Below are 18,625 nucleotides of genomic sequence, written 5' to 3'. Positions count from 1 at the left end.
GGAGCGGATGGCGGCCATTTTGTGATGCTGGGTAGGGGCGCGGGTGGGGGAGGGGGAGGAGAGGAAGGCTTCGCTGAGAGGCAATGAAGACGGGCACAGACTTCACTTCCCTCGCTCCCTCTCACACACACGCACATACGGCACAAGATGGCCGGGGAGACAGGAGCCTCCGCTGGTCGCTGCTGCCGTTTCCCTCCCTGTCCCGGGCGCCTGTTCCTCCGGCCACCCCCCTGGCCCGAGGCGGGCGCTCGCTTGAGGAGTGGGGGGACTCTCCGGCTGGGCCCAGGCTCCTGAATTGGGGGGTGGCCTGTCAAACCCCCAACCCCTCAGAAAAACAACCGCAAAGAGAGGCGCCTATGCGGCAGAGCTGGCTCGGCTCGTCCTCGGGGCGGCGGCGGCGCCGAGAACGGCGGCAGCTACGCCCGGCGAGCCCCTTTCGGTATGCCCGCGTCGTCTCTCCCGCTTTGGGTGGTAAGTATCGTCCGCAGTTTCAGCCCTCCATATCCTCCTTCTCCGCCATTGTCTCTTTGTCCTTGAGAAAGGAGAGCCGCCTGGGAGAGGCAGGTGGTGGTTTTTCGGGAAAGAACCACCGGCCATCACTTTTAGCCGTCCCTCGACGCCTTTTTTCACTTAGGGGGCAAAGGCGGATTTAGGGTCCTCTCCTTACATTTGGGGGGTCCTGTCTCCCCACCTCCCAATTAAAAACGGTGGGGGGGGGAAGGTACTGAGTGTTAAGGCTTCCTGGGACAGGACTTGAGAACCGAGGGAGGAAAGACACAATTCACTCCTTCGCTTGGGCTTTTTATGATTATGGGAAGGAAAAGGGCAAGACCAGAACCCCCCTTCCTAATTTTCCCCATTTCGGGGCATCTTGGGAGCTGGAGTTGGGCGAGGAGGGTGCCACATAAAAAGAGCGGCAGAAGAAGGAAAAAGACCCGGTTCCTCGCACTTTACCTGTCAAGTATTGGGTATGTATTAAAACTCACACTTTTATGTGTGGTTTCTTAATCGAAATTAGGGGTGCCCAGGAAGGACTTATGGGGGCAAGGGCAAAACCTGATAATCAAGGCTGGGGTGGAAAAAAGCCAACACCCTGGCTTCTTACTCGCTTTATTTACTGAACATGTTCTTGTTTGTAATTTAAAGGAGTGTTAAAGCACCCCTTCTCCATTTTGAAGGACTTCCTAAATTGAATTAGGGGTTCTGTCTCTATAGACTCCCGATCTAGGCACAGAACCTAATCTTCAAGGATGTTGGTGTCAAACCAGAGCCGCCATTTGAGCCAGAGTTTTTCTTCTCTCCTCTGTTGCCTCCCCCCATCTTATGCACCATTTCTTTTTTTTGTGCGGGGAGGGAGGCTAATCAATCCACAACATTAAGGACTTGATGCACTTTCTCCTTAATATTGATTGGAAAAGGTCTGTGTGGGATTTTTTTTTGCAAACTATTTTCTTGCTGTAATTAGTCCTGAAGGGCAGATATCTTGTAATGCAGCTTGTTGTTACCCCAATGCAGCATTTTTGTAGGGCATCATAGGGTGAGGGTCTGCAGCAAATGTAGATGGCACCCCTTTACAGTATTTGGAGGAGGGAAATCAATGGTGCCTTATATGTCTTCTGCAAACTCCTAAGTACTTTGAAAGGGAGCTGTTGTTCACCATTGCTTCTGAAAAGGGGAAACAATCCATTTCTATTTTGGTAAGAACAAAAGACGCCATGTCTGTTCTTTCTCTCAAATATAAAACTTGTTTTTCTGAATGTAGGGTGTTGGCTTTTAACTCTTTCTAAACTACCAGTAGAAGAACAGGCTGTGGAAAAAAACTTTATTTTGAAATGATATGTTGAAAACATATATACACAAACTGTTTATTTGTGTGTGTGTTTTAACCTGAAAGGGCCAGTGATGCCTTTTTATGCTTTGGGCTTGAGGAAATATTTAGTGAGCTTATAACGTAAGGGTTTTTGTTATGTGTCAATTGTACAGTTGAGTGAACTTCTAAATTAGAACTGGAATACGTAAGTGGAAAGTGCAGCTTAGTAAAATGGGATGCAGTAGGATAAAAATAAGAAATTTGGAGTTTAAAAGTCATAGAGGGGATTTTTTATTTTAAGTATGTCTATATGTCTCAGAAGCATCAGATTTTCTGTTGTTCTTAATTGAGTAAATTTAATTTAAAAATCCATTTCCTTTTACCTGAATTAATAGTAAATGCTTAAAATGGAATATTGAGCAATTGCTTTTCCTTGGCTTCCTGGAATCTTTTAATACTTGGATGTTATGCCTTAAAATTTGGGGTTTCTGTTTGTAGAAGAACTACAATTATATTTTGTTCAGGTGTTGTGTTAACTACTTGTCCTTGTTCTAGAATCTTCCTGTTCAGGCTTACCATTTCGGTGGCTAGGACACTGTGTGACATAAGAAATTTATCAGAGAATAAAGTTCTACCAATGAAATGAGTAGTTGCTATATCTTTAGCATGCTAGTAAATTCATTTTATATTTTTGAGGCTTATTAGTTTAAACTGATGATAAAACCACTATTTGCCATGCAGATAACTCAGTTTTATTTTTTAGGTATATATATTTTAAAGAATCAATACCAGTGGTTAATTTAATCTATCTTCTGAAATTGTGATCTTCTAAAAAAGACGAAATTTATAGTGTGCTGTTATGAATAAAGTTAAGTGTGACCAAGTTACATAAAGACTTCTACATCAATGCAAGAAAAAAGATGAATTCAAGTGTAAACATGAAGGTAGTAGAATTTAGATACTTCATGGGACTGATAAAGATGAAAACTTCACAGAGATTCAAAAACAACACTTAGAAGATTATCAGTTTAGGTTGTCTACTTTGGAGTTTCAAAGTGTTGGTAAAATAGTGTGTGTTGCTGTTTGATGTAACTACTCAGAATTTTGAGATTAAATACTGTATAAAGGGTAAGCACTTTTGAGAGTAAATACAAAGGGTAAGCACTTTTGACTATGTACAATGACAATAAAGTATCTATCTAATACTTTTACCTTCAGATATACTCAACACTAGCTTGAACAGTCGTTTAGGGATAAATATCCATAATGATACTGTTACTATTTTGTATATGAAAGTGCAAATTGAACAAAAAGCCTGTTATGCTTTTATTATGTGCAAAGTTAGAAAATCGTTTAACTTCAGAAATGCAGCCAGCACAGACGACCCTTCCAATACATAATACGCCGCTACAACAAAAATGAAACACTTTTAGATAAACCTAAACATGCTTTTCCTTGTTTAGGTATTCGTGAATGTTTACTACTTCTGTAACAACTGTGTTTCAGATGACCTGAACAGACTTTGTTAAGGTAAGAATGGTTTTGAACTTCATTTTTTGTCCTATTCACTGTTTTCAGTATACTGATTAGTTGTATATAATTTCCCCTAATATGGATGGAAATAATGAATTCTATTAAAATTGAATGCAGTGGTATTGTTTCTATTTATCTTCTTAATTTTTAATTGAATAAAGAATCTAAGATTTCTGACTAATAAAACGAATAGTGAGAATACCTAATTGGAAACATTTTCAATTGAAAATCAACAGGACTTTTTCTAAGTAAGTGGCTTATGGTCGCCATCGAAGGTAGCAATAGGATATGCTTCACGAAGCCAGTGATAAATAAGTGGCATTTACTTCTAAATTTAGACATATTTAGAATTAGATTGCAACTTTAGGAAGTGAATATGCAGTGGGCAAGAAAATGAATCTCAACATTGAGAAGAAAAGGATGGGCGACCTTGAATACCCAATGTAACTTAGAGAAGACAGCATTATTTACTTAAAGTATATTCCAATAAACACCTCAGTAGAATGTTATTGGAATGTAGGACCTATCTGTAACTTTAAAAAGTTTTTAAATTTTGTGATTCTTTGGAATAAAATACTCATGCTCAACAGCACAGTTGGCTGTGTTGTGTGTTCCTATTTTAACACAAATTTGTATGTTTCCTTAAAGATCGCATCAGGGTTCTGGTAACTGGGATGATTCAGATGGCACCAGAAGAAAACATGTTATGTCCTTCAGGTATGTCAGTTTACCCAACTTCTAATAATAGCTATTTTGTATCTTCTGCGGTTTGCAGCTTGCAAGTTTTTTTTTTTTTTTTACAGAGTTCTTGCTTCTGTTTAAATTAAATACTTATAACTTCAAAGGCCCTGGGTAGTATTGCCCATGTCATCTTCTAAACAAGGCATCAACCATACAAATGTCTTTTTAAACAACTGAGGTACTAGAAAATATGAATATTGTTTTAGCATTACAAATAAAAGCTTGGAATACAGTAAATGCTTAGCTTTATATAACACTTAAGTGTTCAAAGTGACTTGCATATATTAGCTCAATCGTAAAACAAGTCATAGGACAGATTATGGGGCCTAATGCCACCCGTAACGCGTTAAGTTTGCGCAGATATTTTAACCAGACACCCCAGCCTATACAGTACTTCAAGCCATGACATGATCCCATTTTCTGATGCTGATTTCCAGTAATCCCATTTCTTAATGCATTGCGTCATATACAAAGCTGAAGACCACCACAGTAAAGTACAACCTGTTACTTTACTTTTGGATATCTGCACTTTGGTAATCTCAACTATGTTCTGTCTTGCTCAATCACTGATTTTTGAATGTGCTGTTTTAAGGTAGTTACAGTGCATAATATATTAAGTAAATGTACATATTTGTAAGCTGCTGTGGAGGCTTTTCACCTGAAGAGCACAGTAAAAAACTAAAACAAATGCAATATAAAATTTGGAATTGAAGTCTGATGGTTGACACAATTTTCAAACTAAATTTATTTGTTTAAAGGCTTTTCCTGTTTTGACTGAACAATAGCAAAAGGCAGTGCTGCTTTGTTTAGAAATAATTATTTAATATTCAGAAATATTTCTTATTAAAATGCACCAACATCTTTAGTGCAATTTAAACCTGTAATGCAGTCTTCCCCAACGTGGTGCCCTACAGATGTTGCTGGAGTATAGTTCTCATCTCTTACTTACCATTGCCTGTGCTGCCAGAGACTGATGAGAGTTAGGGTCAAAACATCTGAAGGACACCAGATTGTATTAAATAAACATATAATGCTAATGCAATACAATGGAATCCGATGCATGTTTGGAGATAAGTAATTTCTACCGTGTTCAGTTGTGACTTGACTCTTGAATGTGCATAGGATTGCAATCGTAATTAAATAAAATGGACTTAAATTGGGAACCCTTAACTGAAAACTGTCACATCATTTGTAGAAGAGTTCTTGCCGGTATGTGACTTTACATCCGACTGAACAGCTTGATCATAAACATTATTTACTTTAGAGAAGTCCCGTATTTTTTCTTACAATTTCCCCCGTGGAGCTCAATTTGGTGTCAATGTCCACCTCTCATCCTCATAGTTGTCCTGTAGAGCAAAATGATAACTGGCCCAAGGTGACCTAGTAAGCTTTGTGACCCAGGTCTCCAAGGTTTTTAAGTCAGTACTGTACTATGTCCAGTACACCTGACTGGAATGATACTGTAAACTAAATAGTAGTTTTAATAGTAATACAGGAATTCCACCTTTTTAAAAATAATAATACTTTTGTTATTTATACTTCGCCAATCTGGGTTTCCTCAGCCACTCTGGGCAGCTTACAGCATATCTAAAAACATATTATTTGATGTAAAACTCACAAATCTGCTTTTAATTAAAAGATAAATTTACACTTCCTGTGCCACTCTGGTGAATATCATAGAACACAGACAATGATATTTTAGTGTTGAAAGTTCAGAGGGAAATGCACAAAGTTTATTTGATTCAGTCTGTGCTCTGGATTCAACTGCAAAAACCCTACATAAATCCCTTTAGAATCGCAAATCACTGTAGTATTCTAGATTAATTCCCATGGCATGTGACAGGACATTGAAAAACACCTGTGCTCTCTTGAGGGTCTAGCTGTGGTGCAATTGGAAGATAAGTGCTTGTATATTTAATTCAGAGATTGAGTTGAGGAGCTATTTGGATATTTAAATACCTGGTACAAAGAAGGCCCCCCACTTATAACTTATAGTTTTTCTTATTGGAAATTACCTGACTCTGGTAATTACTAAATTGTTCTGAATGAAGTAGCAAGTTGTTTACATCTGAAAATTTTAAAATTAAATTATGTTACCATAAGTTATCTTGTCCTTTGGATATATTTAGTGTCAAGTGTTTTATACCACACTTTATTCCTGAATTCCTGAATGAAATAATCTTAGTAGCCTGTTTGGTCTGAAGAAAATAACCTCTCCAGAAAATTAAAAATTCCCAGTACAGCCAAACCTCTAATGTATATTTTTGGAAATGTTATACTTTTATATATTGAAATTAAGGCTTGCCAGGGGATCTCATTGTGGTCTGCTACATGGTGAGATCAGACTATTAATTTTTTATAATGTCTGGAACTTCTTGCTCATTCTTCTTATTCCTGTTCCAATCTCTAAAACTATAGCCTTTTGAACAATAGAAGATAAGAGAAAAACCTAAATCGTCAAGTGACTTAATAATGCATATGCCAAAACTTTTTGTAAGCACAGCTGTCTGAAAATGAGTTCTGTGAATTTGTGGGACTTGCTTTGAAAAAGTACTCTGAACAGGACACTAATACTTGAGGTTAATTTCTAACTGAACTCAACTCACTAAGAAGCCTGGTGTTTTCTTTGGCACACAGCAAAACAAATGGATTCTGCTGTATTATATTTTAGCTACAAATTGGCAACATACTTACAAAACCTGTGCTAATTCCCATACTACAGTGGTACCCCGTGTTACACACGCAATCCGTTCCGGATCGTGCTACGTAACACAGGCGTGCGTAACATGAACACCCCCCACCAAAGAAAAACCCCGGAAGTAGCGCGATTTGAGCGCTTCTGTGCATGCGTGAAGTGTGCAGAAGCGTTCTGCGCATCCGGGAGTCACGTGCGCTCTGGAAACGCTTCCGGGTTGCGGGCGTTCTTAACTTGAACGTCCGCAACCCGGGGTTTGCGCAACCCGGGGTATGACTGTATTTTTAGATTTATATTTGGGTAAATATGTTTTAACAGTATTGTATGTTGGAAACAGTTCAGCTGGCCCAAATCTTGGCTAAATGTGTTTGTGAGAGTGTTCGTGTGTATAATATAGCCACAATAGATTGTGGAATGAGATCCCATGAAGGAAGAACGGGAGTCAAGTGCTGAATATTTTAATTACTAACAACTTTATGAGTGTTTAGAAAACAGATGACAAACTGTAGTATATTTCACCTTTGAAATGAGGTTTTAAGAGTTGATAGGGAACCTCTTGGCCCTCCAAATATTGTTGGCTTCCAAATCCCATCAGCTCGAAGCTAGCATGTCCAATGGTCAGGAGAGATGGAATCTGGAGTCCCAGCAACTTCTAGAGGGCATATTTGGAACTTGAAATTGCTTCACCTCTCCCCCCTCAAAAAAAGAAAAAGAAAGAAAGAAAAGAAAGGCTGTAAAGGCAGTGCAATCACAAGGCCACTTTGTATCTTAAGCAGTTCTGCACACAGTGCAGGATTCTGGTAATGTTGTGCCCTGAGCAAGGGCAGAATTTGCTGTCCCCAAAAATATTTCTTATTTTTACAACAATTCCTTTTGGTACAGCTGCTTTCAATGGAGGTGGTGGTGGTGGTATTATCTATCTATCTATCTATCTATTCATCCATCCATCCCTTTGGCTCAGTGTCTTGTGCTGGGGAACTGTCCGCATCACCCTAACTCCAGTGCTGCTGCACTTCATAATAGTACAGTGGTGGTTCCTCTGTTTTGCTTCCAGCAATCCTTCAGCTTCATTCTGTTTTTGTACTATGCTTTAGTTTTGGCTATGGAAGAATAGGACAGGGAAATAAGCTTGCAAGATAAATCCTATATTGTGGTGATGTCAGTTCGATGTTAATTTTTGTCAGAGGAAGCTTATCATGATGTGAAAATTGTGGGCTGCTATTCATAACCTGATACATATTGGGGCATACAGTTTTGGGGAACAGATGATAGGATTTAGCTTGGGATGCAGTTTTGAACTTAATATACCGGTAAAAGGAAAGAACACTCACTAAACAAACAGCTTGACTTCTTTGTAGATGTTGACAGAATCATGTTGCTGATGTATTTAAAATCATTTCAATGAATCTAGTATGTTAAATCTTGTCTTTCCAGGTATGTTGAAGATCTGGATGTGTAAAATATCTGATGCTGATTGAAGCACTGGTAAGTTGCTTTCTTGTGATTTAGAAAGGTTTCTTTAATTATATATGTTGGATATTTTTATGGAAATGTCTTAAATTATGGATCTCTGGATCCATAATTTTAATCTCTGGATTAAAATAACCATTCAATAATGATAATGAGTAGAATCAACTGGTAAAACTTCTAGAGCTACAGTAACCAACATGGTGCTCTTCAGATGTTCACAGAATCATAGAATCGTAGAGTTGGAAGTGACCCAGAATCATAGAATCATAGAGTTGGAAGCGACCCAGACGGTCATTCGTTCAACCTCCTACAATGCAGGAATCTCAACTAAAGCATCCATGACAGATAGCCATCCAACTTCTGCTTAAAAACCTCCAAGGAAGGAGAGTCCACCACCTGAGGGATTCGGTTCCACTGTCGGACAGCTGTTACTGTCAGAAAGTTCTTCCTGTTGTTTCGCTAGAATCTTCATTTTTCCTGTAACTTGAATCCATTGGTTCAGGTCCTATCCTCCAAAGCAGGAGAAAATGAGGTTGCTCCATCTTTCGTGTAACAGCCCTTTAGATATTTGAAGTTGGCTGTCATCTCTTCTCAAGTCTTCTCTACTAGGCTAAACATACCCAACTCCCTCAACTGTTTCTCATAAAGCTTCATTTCCAGACTCTTGATCATCTTGGTTGCCCTCCTCTGCAGATGTTGCAGTCTGCCAACATCGTTTTTAAACAGTGGCACTCAGAACTGGAGACAGGATAGAGTGGTATTATTGCTTCCTTTGACCTGGACACTATACTTCTGTTAATGCAGCCTAGCAGAGCATTAGCTTTTTTTGCTGCTGCATCACATTTTAACTCATGATATCCTTGTGGTTTCATGCTAAGCTAGGACCCCTCGATCCTTTTCATATGTGCTACTGGTAAGCCAGGTGTAGCCCATCTTATATTTGTGTAGCTGGTTATTACTGCTTAAGTGTAGAACCTCACATTTCTTCATAATGAAATTTATTTTGCTAGTTTTGGACCAGTTCTCCCAATTCTATCTTCTGTGGCACTAGCTATCTTTCCTAATTTGATGTTATCTGCAAACTTGATGAGCACCCCTTCAATTCCTTCATCCAAGTCATTTATAAAGATGTTGAACAGCGGGCCCAGGACAGAATTTTGTGGCACCCCACTTGTCACTTTCCCCCCCAGGATGATGAGGAATCATTAGCACTCCTTGGGTTTGTCAGTCAACCAGCTACAATTCTACTTAAGTTTCTTCATTCAACCCACATTTTACCAGCTTCCTTGCAAGAATATCATGGGCGACTTTGTCAAAAGCCCTACTGAAATTAAGTTTCACTACGTCCACAGCATTCTCCTGATCCACCAAGCTTGTAACTCCTATCAAAAAAAGATTCATCTGGCATAACTGGTTTTTGAGGTACCCATGCTGGGTCTCGGTAATCACAGCATCTTTTTCCAGGAGCTCGCAGACCAAATGTTAAATTATCTGTTTTAGGACCTTTCCTGGTATCTACGTCAAGCTGACTGGTCAGTAGTTATCTGGATCTCCTCCCCGCCCCCCGCTTTTGAAGATGGGGACAACATTTATCTGCCTCCAATCTGAAGGGACCTTACCTGTTCTCCAAGGATTCTCAAATAGTATAGACAGAGGCTCTGAGATTACATCTACAAGATCATTTAGTACCCTTGGATGCAGTTTATCAGGCCCTCGAGATTTGAATTTATTAAAGTAGCTAGGTGTTCCCTTACTACCTCTTCCTATCTTGGGCTGCAACTCCCTCTTGCATCATTTATTCTGTTATCACTAGGTTGGGCACTGCTTTCCTTTTTGGTGAAAACTGAGGCAAAATAGTTGCTGAGTGGTTCCACCTTCTTTCTGTCACCTAATAGCATTTCCCCGTCTTTTCCATGCAAAGGACCTACCACCTGTTCTTCCTCTTCAAACATAGCCAAAGAAAACTTAGTTATTATTTTTAACCTCTCTTGCAAGCCTGAGCTCTAGTCCACCTGACCTTCTCCTTGCAAGTGTTGGCTATTCATTTATACTTTTCCTTTGATATTTATCTTTTCTCCATTTCTTACACATGTCCTCCTTAAATTTCAGCTCATCTGTTAGCTCCTTATGCAGCCACACTGGCTTCTTTTGATACCTCCCATTTTTGTTTCTTGTTGGAATTGTCTGCACTTATGCCCTCAGTATTTCACCTTTAAGAAACCCGCGTCCATCTTGGACTTCTCGTTGAGTAGTTCCTTAAGTTTGGACTTCTCATCCAGTAGTTCCTTAAGCTTTTTGAAATCAGCCTTCTTAAAAGCCCACAGTGCATGTTGGACTATACTCAACTTTCCCATGCCTCTTCATCATGAAACCCACAAGGACATGGTCACTTTCCCCCAAGATTTCCACTACTTCCACCTCTTTGAGCAGTTCTTGAGGATCAGGTCCTAGATAGATGATCCCCTTGTTGCTTCTTCCAACATCTGGGAAAGGAATTTGTCAGTGAGACCTTAAATTCTTGGTAGAGTTTGAGTTTCAACAGATATTGGGGTAGTTGAAGTCTCCCATGACTACTATAGCTCTCCTTTTTGAATGTTTGGTAATCTGCTCTAGAAAGACATCATCCAAGTCTTCAGTCTACCTTGGAGGTGGCAGACACCTACAGTAAGGTCAATATTGTTTCTTCTCTTACAGTTTCCCCCCTTTTAATCACAATCTGCCTTCCATGCTCAAGGTTTTGGATTTCTTCAGTGGTGTACACATTATTTATATATAATGCTATTCACCCACCCTCCTTCCCTGTTTAGTCTATTCCTTTTGAACTAGTTATACCCCTCAATTTCTACATTCCAGTCATGAGTCTCATCCACTGGGTTTCAGTAATGCCTATTGGGTCATATTTGCCATTCTGTATAGAGCTCAAATTCGTCTTGCTTGTTTCCCATCCTCTGTGCATTAGTATACAGACAACTGAAACAGTTCCCTCCAGCTGCTTCCTTCTTGTTGTTTCCTGCCCTTTAGCAGGTTTCTGTAGTACCACCTCAGGTTCCTGTGCATCAATGACACTGTTATCCCCAATACCAGGTGTTCCCCTGACATCTGTAATATTGTCTCCCACCCATTCAGGATTTAGTTTAAAGCTCTCCTGTTCATGTTTGCAAGATTCTTAGCAAACACAGTCTTGCCCACCACTGTGAGATGCAATTTATCTCTTGCCAGAAGTCCTTCCTCAAGGAAGCAGAAACCATGGTCCTAGAAGCCAAACCTTTCTTGATGACACCACCTATGCAGCCATTGGTTTACTTCCAGTATTTTCCTCTCTTCAACAGGAGGGAGTGATGAAAAAGCGACCTGTGCTCACCTTTCAGTTACTGCCCAGAGTCTCATAGTCCCTTGTTATACATCAGAGGCTGTGTTTGGCAGTAATGTTTGTACCCACATGAATCGGAAGGAAGGGGTTGTGGTCAGTGGGGTTTATAAGACTCAGCAGCTTCTCTGTCACATCGTGAATCTTTGTGCCTGGAAGACAGCACATCTCCCATGTGTTGAACTGTTCTTGAACTAAAACTTCCATATTCCCTTCCCATTAACTGCTGGCTGGGACTGACAGATTCTGTAGTCCAGAAACATCTGGAGGGTACCACATTGACTATTCCTGTTCTTGAGTGAACCACTGTAGGCTGCAAGGAGAGAAATTACACATTTGTATACTTACATAGAAATTACTAAGGACAACCTAGCACTCTGGCTAGTCTGTAATATGTGCTGGTGTTTTTTACATGGGAGATGTTCAAATGCAAGATTCCCCTACTTGCAGCCCAAAATAGTTCACTCCAGGAAAAGCTTTACTCTTCTTAATTCTGTCAGTGTTGATTTGTGGGCTGGTTTATATGATTAACGTGTGTTGATATGCAAGTTCCAATCTGTTGTGCATGTAGAGTACAGTCGTACCTCGGGTTACGTCCGCTTCGGGTTACGTTTTTCGGGTTACGTACTCCGGTAACCCGTAAGTGTTTTTCGCCATGTGCGCGGTGCGCGCATGCGCAGAAGCGTTCTGTGCGGTCTGCACATGCGCAAAGTGCAATATCTCCATTCGGGTTACGTACTTTTCGGGTTACGATCGGCACCCCGGAACCAATTAAGTACGTATCCCGAGGTACCACTGTACTAAATTTTTTTGCCTGTTCAGACTACTCTGGATTGTGTAGTTAAATCAGTTAGCCACTCTAACTTTTGGGACTGAAAGTGAGTCTTAGTGAGAGATATAGAACATAAATTTCTTAATTTTCAAGTATGCTATATTTGCAATCCTGTAAGCATTCTAGAATACTTTCTGTCTGTTAAATTGAACCTTTTGAACGTGCATACTGGCTTGTATACTTCTAAGATTTTTTCAGTCTTTTTGTGCAGTATGCAGAAAGAAGGGTATGCCAGATGCTCTTTTAAGTTTAGTAAGTCCAGGCTTTATCTCCCTTATTGTTCCTGTAGTCACAAAGGTTGGTGATCAAAAATGTATATTACTGCCCCAGGGTACCAACTTGTTAAATTAATTTGAGAGTGGTGGGAAACCTTTCAGTCTTTGGAGAAGAAAAAAATTATTCTGCTTAAAGAAAAAAATACTCTCATACTGAACACAAGTAGCACTTGTGTGGGAGAGACACTTTAAATAGCATGCAGTGGACGTTGCCTTCATATGGATAGCCATTTTTCTAAAGTGACCCACTATATATAGAGAAAGCTAGTGTCCATGGTAGCTCCCCCATGGAGTGGGTTGCTTCACAGATGCCACTTATGTGGTGTGATTTAGAATAGCTGTTAAGGTGTGAGGTGTTGTGTGGCTTTGCTCAGTGCAGACATTGGGAACCTGTGACCCTCCAGATGTTGTTGGACTTCAACTCTTATCAGCCCCAGTCACTATCACCAATGGTCAGGAATTATGGGAGCTGTATTCCAACAGCATTTGGAGGGCTGCAGATTAGCCACCCAACCAGAACTTTAAGTTTCATTTGCTCAACAACCTCATGCCACTTAGGCACTTCTTAGGACATTCAAGTTCGTTTGGTACTTCCTTGTGTTGACTCTTGCATCTATTAGGTTCCTAATTCCTAAGCATAACTCTCTTAGCATATTGCCATATTCTTAAGCATACTGCAATATTCTTCAAACAGGTATATTTGAAATTCCACTTCAGCACAGTAACCTTGCTTAGCAGTAGGTTTTAGATTCATAATTGAAAACTGTAAGTCATTGGGTGAAAGTGCTTCCTGTACTAAAGTGCTATTATTTAGCATTTTTTATGCTATCAAGCTGTTCTTAACTCCAAAACGATGACATTTATTCAGAATTGGTTGCTGTGAATTGAGTGCCATATTTCATAAAACTTCTGTCAAGACCAGTGCCTTCAAACCTTCTGTCTTCAGGGCAGGCTTTCTACATCATGCCTGCTGAGCAACCAATAAGTTGCATGGGATTCTGAGCATGTTCCAGCATAGACAAACACCAAACACGGACAATGATGAAGCCTGCTACACGCATTAACTGAATGACACCGAAATCTATGTATTAGAACCTGCCCAACATTCCTCTATGCCTGTTGCATTGGAAGGAGTTTGGTATTGGCATCCAGAGCGAGGCAGTGCAAGACTTTTTGGTGTCTTAGAAAATCCAGAGGGCCCCCCCCATAAAAATATTGGTAGTTTTCTGCTATATGATATCCATAATTTGCTATCTTTCTTCACCTAGCAGTCTTCCTATCAATTAGCTTGCCCACCATTTTGGATCTTGTTATGCTTCTGAGGAAACCCAGGATTCCTTGGAACATTGCTCTAAGTCAGCCTTTAATTTGTGATCTCCTGCTGACTGCTTTACATTATTCACCCCACGAGTCTTTCTGTTGCTAACAAGTTCAAAAGTGTTTCTTAGAGATTTCTGTTCACCATCGGTCTCTTTACTCTTCTCCTTTTCCATGTTCTGTATCTACCATGGATTGCCAGTAGCAATTAGTACTAACCCAAATGTGTGTTTATCTTGGCACTTTGCAAAGAATCAACATGTGAGTCAAACCTGAAGCTTAACATTATAGTTAGACAAAAATTTAAATGTGTCCTAAACACTGCTAATTAGTTCTCTTGACCCCTACATGGGACTTTCAACTGTCAATCTTATAATAGGAAGCAAAGAATTGAATATGCTGCATAGCTCCCTAAAATATCTGTGCGCACACTTAAAATGCTGGTGAGCTTATTTTGCATCCTTTCTACAGTTTACAATGTTGCTGATTTTAAGAGAACCTTTGTAGAGGTATATCCTTCTGAAAGTACTAAATAGTAAAATGTGGAAGAAGGTCAATACTGCAATTTTGTATACCTTGATCTAAAACACTTTTTTTAGTTTTCACTTAAGACAGGGAACCTCTGGCCTTGCTCTTGTTGGGACTTGCAGCTCACATCATCCCTGACCATTAGCCATGCTGTTTAGGGCTGATAGGAGATGGTAGTCCCACAACATCTGGAAGGCCATAGGTTCTTCATCTCTGCTCTCCTAGTGCAGGTCAGTAATCACTAAATACTTGGTTAGGACTTGACTGAATTTATATTTGACCAGTTTTTTGTTGGAATGACCCAATGAAAAATGGATACAAAGGATTGGTAAGCTGCTCTGTATGCCATAATTGTAGAATATATTGGAGAATAGGATCACTAAATGAAGAAAGCAGATAGTAGTGTCTAGAAATGGAGATAGGTTTCCTATAACCTATTTTGAGACAAGTGCTGCCTTGAGTTTTTGTGGATGTACCACAAGCATGTCCAAAGTCCGTTTCAGGGGCCTACAACTCCAACCCTAAAAAAAAAAGCTCTACAACTTCCATCCTAAAACAAGCTCAGCAGCTTTGGTTGGCCCATTGGTTGGCCTCCACGGCCCTTCACTTCATAAAATCTGGCCCTCTTTGAAAAAAGTTTGGACACCACTGATGTACCATAAGTCTGGCTATGGTCTTCTACTATGCTGATGCATCTGCAGAGCAATGTGGTGATGGTAGATCAAAATAATTTTTCAGGGGCTGAAAAAACACTTGAAATGTTTTTATATCTAGGCGAACCAGTCATGTGTTCCATGAGTCCTAGCTTCACTACTCACTTTTACTACTACAAGACTTTTTGCTTGTTAAATTTTGAATAGTTCCATGCTTCAGGTTTGGCTGCAGCACAGTTCCTATGCTATAACCTGAAGTAAGGAAATTTCTGGTCTTGAGATTGAGAATCTTACTTTTTGTACATTGATAATATTTGGACAAAGATTTTGTGAGAAGTGCCAACATGATTTCATGAATTAGCTTAAATTTGAAGTTTTCTTCAAAATTGAATTTGTAATTTCAAGCAAATGTGTTGCCCAGGAGCCAAAATGCTATTACAACATTCTGTTGTATTGACAAATCTGCTGCAAGTTTAAAATAATCCTTTTTTATTTTATTTTATAAAATTTATACACTGCTTGAAAGCGGTTTAAACCCTGAAGATCTTTCCAGCATAATTGGTGCTGTCTCATTCATTAAATGCTATTCCTTGAGACTACAGTCACACCCAGTGTAACAGATGGGTACAGTTAAGAACTGCACAGGAAGGAGGTGGGAAATGTGGAAGGGCTACAAAACCAGACCAACCAGAACACCTGGTTGCCCATGGGTGTCAATATAGAATTGAACCTAGTGAATAATCATGCTTAAATCATGAGAATTAATTTTAAGGGAATACTTACTCCCCTTGGAATCTGTAGCAGGGTTATAAATTTTTGCTGTTCTGTTTATTCTGTGTTTATAGGTATCAAAATGAAACAAATCCATTTTTCATTTGGATCTTGGGGCCAGTCATATAACCAAAGACCAAGCTGAGATAAATTAGTATCTAGCCAGTCCTACCTTCTAGTAATGTTCTCTGCCCACACCTTCCCATGACTTCTTCAGTTCTTATGAAATCTGTAAGGGCAGCAGAACTTGTTTGGTCCCCTAGTTGTACTGTATTGCTTGTGTTTTACGCTATTTGAAATCTTCATTTTGTTGCATCTATTACAGCCTATATAACATCCAGGTGTAGTGCCCATTGGTGTGGGAGTTCACTAAACTGAACTACATATAACCAGGCCTTTGGCTGTTTAACATTTTATGGCCTTTTAAATGTGTTCGTGGGAGAATATTACGTATTTTGTGTTCTAAATTTGTATTTTTATGTTGTGAACTGCTCTGTGATCTTCAGATGAAGGGCAGCTCACAAATTCAACAAATTAAATAATATTTAGGGCTGTGTCCCATGCTAGTTCTTCTCAGAGCAGGCACATTGAAATGGATAAGAATAAGGTAGCCATGGGTCTACTCTAGTTTTCTTCTGACTGGCATGTAGCATAACCCATAGTCCTAAAAGTTTGGGAAGTGATGTATTCACCAGCTGTGCACCTTATGAATTAAATGTGTAACCACAGAATTGTATGAAATTGAACAAAACTTTATGAATTCAAAACAAAATGTTTCTTCTTTCATTGATTTTTTTAAAAAAGTATATTCCCTATAGTATTTTTGTTGTGAATCTCATGATCATAAAGACTGTATCTAGAACCAGTGCATTTCCTTTCTTGTTTTAGTGGTTTAAAGTAAAAAAAATCTGCATATGTCCTTCCCTATAACAATCCTGAAAAATGGCTGGTCATTAATACCTTTTAAATGCTCCTCTGACATCATTAATTTTCACATTTTTTGTTATTTGAAAATACATTAAAATGTGTTCAGATATGATAATTCAATGTTGGTTGTTTAGTTTAAGGATAAAATTACCTGTATTCCAACAGAATTTTTCTTTTAATTTTTTTTATAAAGAGTCCAGACAAAGGAAGAATCTCAAAGGGAGACAACGAGTTCCAAATCAAGATGGCAGTTCCACAGATTGAGAGGTTGAGGAATGAACTATTGCATGATTGCTGATTATGTCCAACCAAGAGGGGCACTTTAGGATGAACTTCAGTGTAATCTAAACCAGAGAAGATTTGGGCTATGATCATCTGATAAATGGATTTTTTTTAAAATCAAATGATTTCTGACCCTTCCAATATAGCTTATTTGGCATTGGGGGTGGAATGGGCTGACTGAATTTTCAAACCAGGAATGTATGCATACTTTTCTCCCCTATTGGCAGAAGTGCTGTGCTACTTTAAATGGCTTAAATAAAAGTGGTTTTTTTTACATTTTTATCTTGTTTGTCGTCTTTCAGGCTTAAAGGTTCTTAATGTATTGATCTTTCTGTCACTGGTTGTGTTGACAAGAACTGTTTGATTACTGAAATAATTTAATATTTTGTGAAATGATATTTCAAATACTTGCTAAATTTTCAGATTGCTGTCTGTTTTTAGTAGGATCTTATTCTTGGTTGGGGATTTATATTCTGTGTTCTCTGGCTAGGTGCAAAAGGTTTTATCCTCCTATGGGTTTTATGTCTGCCTGATCTAGGATAAATGATGGTAGATGTCAGCAAGACACTTTCAGAACAGTGCAACTATCTTAAAATGGTACAAATATGTGTAGTCATCTCACAATCACACTATGACCTAGAGTCTCCTATGACAGTTCTACAGTTGGATAATATACACATATTGAAAAGCTGGCTTTTTTCTAAACAATTTATAGTTTTATTTCCTTATGGTATGGTATGTGGGTCTGATTTTCTTGATCATACTTAACAGTATTTTAAATGAATTGCTGTTTGTACAAATCTGTAATGTTTATGATTCTACCATGTTGGTTAATCAACCCTAGCTAGATAAAGAAGTTAGGTTGAATAATTGCCTATGCACACCATTAAAGTTAACCTTATGCATTTTATTGTATTACTGAATACCTATTGCCACCTCATGTCTACCAAGTAACACAGATCTGGTAGCTTAGTAACTCGATACATAATTTTGGGGTTAGAAGGTCCATTTTCTTTCTGACATACTGCTGTGAATAATTACTAAGGGGAAACTGGATCTAAACTGTCTGATTGCTGTTGAAGATTTTTATTGATGGGTATGATGTTCATGTTTCTGATATTAATGTTGTAAAGATGGCAGTTGCGCAATTACCCATTCTTAATGTGTATTCTGTATGGCTTGCCTAGTGGTGGTTTGGGTTTAGGCAAGACACCTGAGATACTGACTTGTGTGATTCCTTGGATATTTAGTTCTGCCTGAGGTACTAGTCAGAATCTCAGGTGGCCACTAACTTTGACCCAAAGGTGTTCATCAATTTGAAGACTTGGAACCTACCTTCAAGAATAGCCTTCTTCCATTATAGAGAATTCTCAACTAAATTCTTCAAATTGTTCACTTGAAATTGTGTATTGTGTACTAGCTTT

The 18,625-nt window shown here is 39.0% G+C and overlaps 1 long non-coding RNA gene across 4 annotated transcripts; it reads left to right on the top strand.

Moving 5' to 3' along the window:
- Window positions 1-17,481, top strand: LOC117056423. 4 transcript variants are annotated; one of them, XR_004427732.1, is made up of 5 exons: window positions 1-471; window positions 3,274-3,340; window positions 3,992-4,060; window positions 8,214-8,264; window positions 17,113-17,481. It is a non-coding gene; the product is annotated as an uncharacterized LOC117056423 (long non-coding RNA). The 4 variants fall into 4 exon arrangements; XR_004427734.1 differs by lacking the exon at window positions 1-471 and adding an exon at window positions 821-968; XR_004427735.1 differs by lacking the exon at window positions 1-471 and adding an exon at window positions 1,404-1,418.
- The last annotated feature ends 1,144 nt before the right edge of the window (window positions 17,482-18,625 follow it).

The sequence above is a fragment of the Lacerta agilis genome, chromosome 13 (assembly GCF_009819535.1).
Source record: "Lacerta agilis isolate rLacAgi1 chromosome 13, rLacAgi1.pri, whole genome shotgun sequence".
In the NCBI taxonomy this organism is placed as follows: Eukaryota; Metazoa; Chordata; class Lepidosauria; order Squamata; family Lacertidae; genus Lacerta; species Lacerta agilis.
This window is presented reverse-complemented; position numbering and strand designations above follow the sequence as displayed.